This window comes from Dipodomys spectabilis, unplaced genomic scaffold (assembly GCF_019054845.1).
Source record: "Dipodomys spectabilis isolate Male_0828 unplaced genomic scaffold, ASM1905484v1 ptg000538l, whole genome shotgun sequence".
Lineage (NCBI taxonomy): Eukaryota > Metazoa > Chordata > Mammalia > Rodentia > Heteromyidae > Dipodomys > Dipodomys spectabilis.
Genome location: NW_024871215.1, coordinates 1 through 9,621, shown reverse-complemented (window position 1 = coordinate 9,621; position 9,621 = coordinate 1). Strand labels below are relative to the sequence as shown.

The 9,621-nt window shown below is 38.1% G+C and overlaps 1 pseudogene; it reads right to left on the bottom strand.

The window, feature by feature from the left end:
• Positions 1-365: 365 nt before the first annotated feature.
• LOC122099821 lies at positions 366-478 on the bottom strand (annotated as a pseudogene).
• Between the last annotated feature and the right edge of the window lie 9,143 nt (positions 479-9,621).

Sequence of the window (9,621 nt, the reverse complement as noted above, 5' to 3'; positions counted from 1 at the left end):
TTTCCTTCCCCTCACCAAATTAGAGGAGAGTATATACAAGATGTAGGCGCACCAACTTCAAATACAGTGAAAACAGGTGTTATAGCATGGGGGACGAACATACAAAGAAACAAAAAAAAAACACACTGCACTTTACAAGTACATGAGAAACAATAGCAAGAAAAAAAAAACCACTTGTGTCCCTAACATGGGTTTCATTTCCCTTAACATAATCTTATCTGGTCATATACACATAACTTTTGGCCTTTTCTGCTTATCCTAGACATACATTAGTTATTGAAAATTAGAGAAACCATGGGACCTAAGTTTCTTTGGACTTGGCTTACTTCAATTAATAATTTTTTTCCAAGTCTTTCCATTTCCTAAAATATTGGGCGATGGAATGCTTCAGGAATTTGCCTGTCATCCTTGCCCAGTGGCCATGCTAATCTTCTCTGTATCATTCCAATGTTAGTGTATGTGATGCAGAATTGTGCACAGAACATTTTTATATATAAATTGTAATTGATTTTCTTTAACTAGACAATTCAACAAAAAGTAAGTTTGAAAGAATTTTCGTGAAATTTTAGAACCATGTACTTCTTACATAAGTACACATTTAAGAATAAAGTCAAGATTGACATGTCAAAAACAAAATAATTCCAGATATTTGTTGTTCAAGAGATGTGTAGGAGGAGGAATTCAATTATTCTATACAAGGGACCTGCCATAATGAACACTACAGCAAGTGTTAAGGTTTGTTAAAAGTTTTAATGTTTTCAATATATTTAATTTTGGGAATTTGCTTATATATGCCAAAAACTGGGACTGTTTGGCAGGTCATAATACTTTTCTATAAAGTATTTAAGATTTATGGTAGCAGATAAGTACTACTAAGTATGTACATTTCAGATTTTATAGAAAGTTTAGTAATGAGAAGTTGCAAAGTCTTTGTGTAAAGGAACAGAATAAAGAGTTGACTATGTTAACTACACAGTTTCTGTTAAAACTGTAGGCCTTCCTTACTTCATATGTTAATGAGGAACAAATGATGATATAAGCCATATACAAATTATGAGATGAACTATAAATAGTTATCTTAGTGGGTGTCTTTAAACACTACTCATAGCCTATAAAATTCTTGTGGAACATCATAATCTTAGCCAGTGTTAAATGTAAAGAAATATGACAATAATAAAATCTAATTTGTAGTACACTTCCAATACTGAAAACACTGGTAATTGTTTTGTTTTTTATTTTATTATTCATTAATATTTCATAATTGGTTTTCTTTATTTTTAACATTGTTTTCCTTGTTGTAATATAATACAACTTTTTGTAAGTTGTCATTAGGAAGTACTTTGAGAAGGTTACTGGGATGGCCACACCATTTTTTATAGGTGTATGTGAATTTATAAAGAGGAAACTTAGAACAAAATATGTATTTAAAAAATGATCAAGTGGAGTCTGATTCAAGAGTGTTAATGTATGTCCTCACCTAAAATATTAGCCCTAGGCTCAAGGAGAGTTATTACAGAGTTGAGGGCACAAAAGTGAGAGACTGTGTTTTGTTTTGTTTTTTATTTTTATTTTGTTGGTCATGGGGTTTGAACTCTGGGGCCTGGTGCTGTCCCTCAGCTCAAGGTTAGTGATACCACTTGAGCCACAGCACCACTTCCATCTTTTTCTGCTTATGTGATGCTGAGAAATCAAACCCAAGGCCTCATGCATGCAAGGCAGGCACTCTACCATTGAGCCACTTCCCAGTACCTGAGAGACTGGGTTTTATAAAATCATCTAAACAACATTTGCTTTCTGCTTTGGGTTATATAATGAAATATATGAGTATCTTTTTTATGTTTTTGTGCATTGTCATACTTCTAAATTTATACTAATTTCACCACTTTATCCTTGTCAAAGTCATGAAATATCTCTGAGAGTTTGCTTCTGTGAAGATTGTTTTTGCATTTATAATTTCTTCTGAGTCATTTTTTTAAACAAAATCACTTTATATTTCATGTTGATGGGTATTTACACAGAGACAGGAATATAGAGGATTTAGTTTACCAAATGAACATTAAAATTAGTGCTCAAAAATAAAAATCAGCCTTAACACATATTTTCATATCTTTCCCTACAATGTATGAGGGAGGCATTTTAGCTCCAATTTTCTTGGGATTCCTAGGTTTACAATTCTTAAATCACAGAGACATGCTGTAATGGGAGTAAGATTTTTTGGTACACTTTGCCCTTCAGTCTGTGTTTCTTGTTCCTCCCTTTTCTCAACTCCATTATTAGAGATTTTTCTCAGAGATGACTCCATCTCCAACTTTTCACTCTTCCTAGCTGGACAAATGAATTTGCAGATCAAGACTCTTAGACAGAAAGAATTTAAGAGCCTGAATCTAAGACACTTCTCTCATACACCATCCCTACAAAGACACAAGTACCTAAACAGGATACATAGTTTCATTTTTTTCTACCAAGGCCAATGCATGAGGTTGCTTGCTTCTGAGGGTGCCTGTTTGTGGCTCTTACTTATGTTGCAGATTAACTTTATACCTAGTTCCATTATCAGCTACCAAGGATGGCATGTTTAGGCCATCCAGGAGGTTGGCTCAACAGGGCGGCTGGATGTGTGTCCTATGAGGGGTTCCTAAGATCCCTCATGAATGGCACAGAAGATCTGTGTTGGAAAAACCGGGGGCAATTAAGGTATTCTACAAACACCATCTCAGCAAGGCAAAGTTTACTCCTGCAGAAGGCATGCTGCCGCATGTCGAAGTTGAATAAGCACACTGGATAGGCAGCCCACCACTGGTTCCCATGAATTTGAGCTTTGGTATCATCTTTTATGATGGCTCAAACTTTTGTCTCCTTTCAAACTAGTCAAAAGCTTTAATAATCAACCAAATCTGAACACCTGGCCATATGAAAAATAAACAACTTTTACCGAGTTGTTGTTCTACTACTATTGCCATGCCTCTAGCCCCTAGCACTTCTCTAAAATAGCATTGCTAAGGTTTTGACTACCTTTACAAGGGCAATGCTTATATCAGTCAAGCACTTCAAGATTTAACTTCTACAATTCTCCCATCTGATTTTGTTTCTTTTCTTCCAAACAATAATCATTGACTTTCCTATTCAGCAGTATCCAATAAGATATTTTGATTTAAAAAAGGGTTTGATTAAGGCAGTTTTACAGTCAGTCACAGAAAAAAAACCTGTTATAGAAGAGATAAAGCACACATTACTATGAAAACAATTACTAAAGAGGTAAATATTGACACCATGACTCATTGTTGAAATGCTTGTTCTATCATCAAACTTGTAAAAGAATCTGCCACCACACACAGACACACAACCTTTTTTATAAGTGACTGGGAGCTGGTCTTGGGTTTGATCTCATGCTGTGGGCATTGTCCCAGAGCAGTTTTACTCAAGGCTACCACTTTAGCCACAACTCCAGTAGTATCTTTTTTTGCACCTTTATTGGAAATAAAAGTCTCATCTTTCCTGTCTGGGTTGGCTTCAAACACAAAATTCAGTCAACTGAGCATTTAGGATTATACTCAGGATCATTTCAGTTTTTAGGTAATTTGTTTCCAGTATTCAATCCTTGTAAGTTTTTCTGTATCATTGGCCTCCAACCACCACACAGATTACCTTTGAAGTATATTTATTCTTTTATTTTTATATATTTATTTTAAAAATACTGTACAGAGGGTTAGTTACATGAGCAAAGTAAAGCATACATTTTCTATCAAGCATTGTTACCTCCTCCTTTATATGTCCCCTACCATCCCTAACCTCTTAGCTTCAAAACTACCCTATACACTCCCCCTGAACCCCGCCTAAATTGTAAAGTTTGTTTCTCAACAGTGTCTTGTGCATCTCATTGTTACAATGGGTCAACCTGTATTCCCATTTAAGTATTCTGTTTTTTCCCTTTCCTCCCCAAACTAGAGAAGTGTATATACAAGATGGAGGGCACCAACATCAAAAACATTGGAAACAGGGGTTATGCTGTTTTTTGGGGGGACAGCATACAAAGAAACAAAAATCACATGGAACATTATAAATATGTTAGAAACAATAACAAGAAATGACAAAAAACACTTGTGCCCCTATGGTGGGGTTCATTTCACTTTTCACCATCTTATCTGTTCAAGTACTATATTTAGACCAAATTTTTCCCATTCAATCCTACCAGTGGCTCCTAGTTACTTTTACATGGTGGCATTTCCAGTAAACAAATCCAGCTGATAAATAAAAGCACCTATTGGAATAATTCGATTATGGAGATCATAGATTGTGGAGATCAACAGAATAAAACTAATTTAAGCTGCTGTTTCTGGTTTCTAGCTTGAAGCTCTTTAAGCTCCTAAGTAAATATGAAATTTGTAAATATGTAGTTTGTATTTGCAAATATGAAGTTTGAATGACCCACTAGCTAAGAAGTCTCTTCTTACTTAATTTAAGGTGTTTGAGAATGGTCAGGTATGGATTGGCCAATGGAACCAAAGCACAGATTCCACTCCAGTTGGCCAGTAACATCTCCAATAGTGGTCTCCTGGAATACCACCAGACATTTTCCCTGGCTATGATTTGTACTTACTGCTCATCTTCACTACATCCAGATAAGTTTCCCAGAAATGTTCAATTTTCCCCAGGTAGTTGACCTAGAAAGAATGGAGCTGATCAGTTTCAAGGGTTTTTGAAATAGACTCTTGCTTCTGAGAAGAGAAACAAGGTGTTCCAAGTTGTCTCGGATCACATTTTGCTGACCTATCATGAATTTCATGCACATGGGGTCTGGGCTCTATGACAGCACAAATAGAACCTCTTGTGTGGCCTCCCTGCAACACAGTAATAGCAGTACTCCGTATGTGGACAGAATCACCCTAGTATTTCTTCACTTATTCAGTCTCAATTTGAATCTGGGTAAACTCAAAATTGGAAGACATACACAAAGTGTCTGCTCCAAGATTGAATTTGCAATCATATAAGATTAAGTAGAGGGTCCATTGAGGCCCTGGAACTAAGCATGATCACTTTAAGGGCATTAAGAGTGTTTGGATTTCCCCAAGTAGGATGTTTTCACAAGTCAAACATTAGACATTTATCTGGACATTATGAAACTGAATCATATTTTGACCAATTTTTTCATTAACACCCTCATTACTAGATGGAAATGCCCCTGCCCACTAAAAGGGAAACTTGCATTCTTGTTAGATAGAAACGCCCAAAACTCCTTCCCTCTTGGTAGGAAACCCTTCCTCCCTCTTGGTAGAAAACGCTTTAGGTGTAGCTTGCCTTTGTTTTTTTTTTTGTTTGTTTGTTTTGTTTTTTGGTCGGTCTTGGAACTGAACTCTTTGCATGGGTGTTGTCCCTCAGCTCTTCAGCTCAAGGCTAGTCCTCTACCACTTGAGCCACAACACCACTTCCAGTTTTCTGAGTGGTTTATTGGTGATAAGAGTATCACAGAATTTACCTGCCTTGCCTAGCTTTGAATGACCATCCTCAGATCTTAGCCTTCAGAGTAGCTAGGATTACATGTGTGAGCCACCGGTGCCCATATTATTTTTTCTTTTTTCTTTTCTTTGTTCTTGGATTTGTCGGTTGTGAGGCCTGAAATTTGGGCCGGGACACTGTCCCTCAGCTCTTCAGCTTAAGGATAGCTCTCTACCACTTGAGCCACAGTGCTTTTTCTGCTTACATGGTGCTGAGGTTTTGAACCCAGGGGTTCATGCATGCAAGACAAGCACTCTACTGCTAAACCACCTTCCCAGCTCTTCATCTGAGTTTTTAGTTAACTCACTTGCCAATGTTCAAACCTTCTAAGGTCTTTGTGCAGGGGCTGGGAAGGTGGTTCAGTGGTAGAGTGCTTGCCTTGCATGCCTGAGGCCCTGGGTTCGATTCCTCAGCACCAAATAAGCAAAAAAGAAAAAAGCTGAAGAACTGAGGGACAGTGCCCAGGCCCAGAGTTTAGTCTCCATGACCGGACTCCCCCTTCTCCCCCACCAAATAAGGTCTTTGTGCAGCTTTGGTCTCCAATCACCACAGAAGCTCTTCCCTTGTCAGATAATGTTTCTAGAGCTAATTTTCCCATGCCATTCTACTAGAGCATTTAGTTTATGGGTTACAATTTTTTTTTAGTATAATTAACAAACCTCTTTTTATTTTATTCTACTCTATATTTTATTTTTGCCAGTCCTGGGGCTCCCTGAGCTTCTTTTGCTCAAGGTTTACACTCTACCAGTTGAACCACAGTGCTATTTCCAGCCTTTTCTGTTTATGTGATTCTGAGGAATAAAACCCAGGGCTTCATGCATGCTGGACAAACAAAGCCATATTCCCAACCCCCAAAATATTTTATTTATACTAATCATAAGAATAAAATTTATTCATAAGGTGCTGTCTGGTTTCAGGCTTTGAACTTTTTGGAAACTTTGGAGGGGGGGATCCTGAAAACCACCTAAGTAATTAGGAAATACGAATGACCCTCTAGGGAAGGGGTCTCTCCTAACTAGTATAAAATGTTTGAGAATGGACAGGTGGATGAAATGCTATGGTGAAAGGGATGGTCAATTGAACCAAAGTACAGGTTCTACTCTAGTTTTCCAGTAAGGTCTACAACACTGGTCCTCCACAATACCATTAGACATCTCCCCTGGCTATATTTACTGATTACTGCTCATCTCTTCAAGGTTTGGATTTCAGTGCATCTTGATAAGTTTCCCAGATATGCCAATCATCCCTCCCGATACCTACAGAAGCAAGGGGTATAGTTGGCTTGGGAAAAGAGGGTTTTTGTCTTAGATCCATACTCTTGTGAACAGCAACAGTAGGGTCTTACAAGTTTCTCCAGGCCATGTTTGACTGACAGATCATGCACTCCATGCTCTTAGGGATCTGAGGTTCATCATAGTAGGAAGTGGACCACGTGTTTTTCTGGTTTCTGTGCCACAGAATCTTAATGGTGGTCAGAATATTTAACCCATTTCACTCAAGCATTATTTTCTTGGTCATAAGACTTGAGCTGAAGGGATCAGGGGCAGCACCCAGGCCCAGAGTTCAAGGCAAAAACCCTACTACTTGAGCCACAGCACCACTTCCAGTTGCTGGTAGTTAATTGGAGATAAGAGTGTCAAGGAATTTCCTGCCTGGGCTGGTTTTTAACTCTAATTCTCAGATCCTGAGTAGCTACGATTGCAGGTGCAAGCCACTGGCACCTGGCTTTTGACTTGAATTTTAAGTCTACCCAGAGAGTCTGCTTCTGAAACTAAGGTTCAATGCCATACATCCTTGGATCAGCTAGATGATCAATCCAGGCTTCAGAGTCAAAGTGGGCAGCTGAGCGAGTTTAGTGAGTAGGACTTTTTTGAGTTCCCCTTTCAGGATATAATATTTAAAACACACACATGCGAGCACATATTCATAACAAGTTTTTGTTTGGACAAGTGCACATTATGGAACTCCATAATGAAAATCATCCATTCTTTAATAGTGTTCTCAGACCTTTGTCAACATTCTCCCAATGGATTATCAGAAGCACGTCCTTAGATCATTTTCCTTGGGTTCCTTAGGCCTAGAATTCTTATTCCCCATTTTAGCAGATCTCTTGTGATTTCAGTTTTTGGTGCACTTAAACCTCCCTATTGTAAGTTTCTTGTGCACCCTTCTCATATTTGATGCTCCCGTTACTGGAGATTTCTCAACAATGGATTCCTCCAGCTCCCCCATTTTTATTCTTGGGCCAGAGAATGAAAACACATATTGAGACTCAAGTTCTCTTTGTGCCTAAGACACACTCAGCCCATAAAAATACCCAACCAACCAGGTAGTATGCTCTAATCCAATTTTTCCTCTCATGGCTTATGCATGAGATTACTTTTTATTGAGGTGTTTCCTTGGGCCCTTTCCTGAAATTGCTGATAAACTTTCCATCCTTTATCACAACAGATGGTGTATAACCCAATCTTGAGCTATCTCAACAAGTCAGGATGTGTCTCCTCCTGAGGGTCTCCCTACATCCCCCTTGCATAACATGGATCCTGGATTAGTCCCCACATTGTTGGGAATACTCCCCTACTGTAATCCAATATCCCAAGAAAGACCACCAAGTTGAAAGGAACTTAGCATGGCAAAGTTTAGTTCTGTTAAAGGGCATGTTATTGACAGGAAGCAACCACTCTGAGTAGGAAGTCTGCCCAGGTTATACCCCTAATGAGTTACTACTTCTGGTATTGATCACAAGTTGTGTTCACAATCTTGCTCTATTGGCTCTTTTGAAGCTCAGCTGATTATTTTGAAAGGGGTTAATAGTTTCAGAGCAATTCACTAGACCAGGACAACCAGGCCATAAATTGTTAGAAAATTCTTACTCAGCTTGTGCTTTATGAGTTAAACTATTCCTCAAGTCCTTAGAACTATTTTAGTAACAAGAAATACTTTAGTTATATAGCTTTTTGGAAGATAATTATGCTTAGTCAATGCTTTCCCTCAATCAATCATTTTCAGAGAAAATGATTATTCTAACTCCTACACAGTCTATTCCCAGAAAGAATTTATTATAAGCAGCTTCCTTTTTGGAATGGAAACTTATGAGCTTCCAGGTGAAAACACCTTATTTGCATATTGTCTTGATTCCCTTAGGCAAATTCGCCTCAGCAAGTGATTATGAAACCAACAGCTATGTGTGGCTGCTTCATTATAAAGAACCTGTCTTGTTCTTGTGCTCCTACTGCTAATAGAAAGAGGAAAGTCTGCTTTCTGGAAGCACATATCTATGGACTTAAGCACGCTTACTGAACGCTGAGCACAGAGCACAGATTGAGCTGCAGCATTTCAGAGCCATAGATGAATCAGTCAGATACCAGCTGCTGGGCTGACCACAGGGCACAATTCTGATGCCACATTTCTGAGGCAAAGCAGTTCTAAGCTGCCAAGACACTATGGTAAGAAGAATCCTGAGGGGGAATTCTTGGTGGGAAGGAGAATGTGAAAGTTTGGATTTAGGTTTTAGAAAATGCAAGCCACTTTCTGAATTGCTTGAGGCAGTGAGCAGATCATCATATTTTCTAGCCCTCTAGATGCAGAGTATGAGAACACTTCCCACATCTCACACTCTATCCCTCCTGCCTAGCAGTCTTCAATTCCTTCTTACAGGAGTTAAGCAATTTTTAAGAAAGCAAAATTCAGCGAACTTGATCTAGCTTGTGAAGAAAACATAGCCTCTGGCTTTCGAATAGATCAATTTCTATCTCAGAATAAGAGGAAGAAAATAAACCACATTATAGAGAATTAACACTTTGCTGCATTAACTTTTCATTTATTAGATTCATACAAGAAAAAAGAAGAAATCTGAGAATTTCTGGAGCCTTTGCTAGCTTAATATCAGGTTCTTGTTGTTTTTTATTTGTTTGTTTGTTTTGTTTTTTTCCTAATACTTTAGAGATTCTAGTTAGAAGAATTGAGAAAATGCAAACATTAGCCTGGTTCAGATTAATCTGAAAACACAGCACCTAAGTTATCAAATTCTAAATCTAGTCTCAAAGCTGAAGGTCAAGGCTTCCCTCCCCGCAACATCTTCAGAATAGCAGTATTGTCTGTATATCAGGTTTGTTTTCTTTAAAGAAT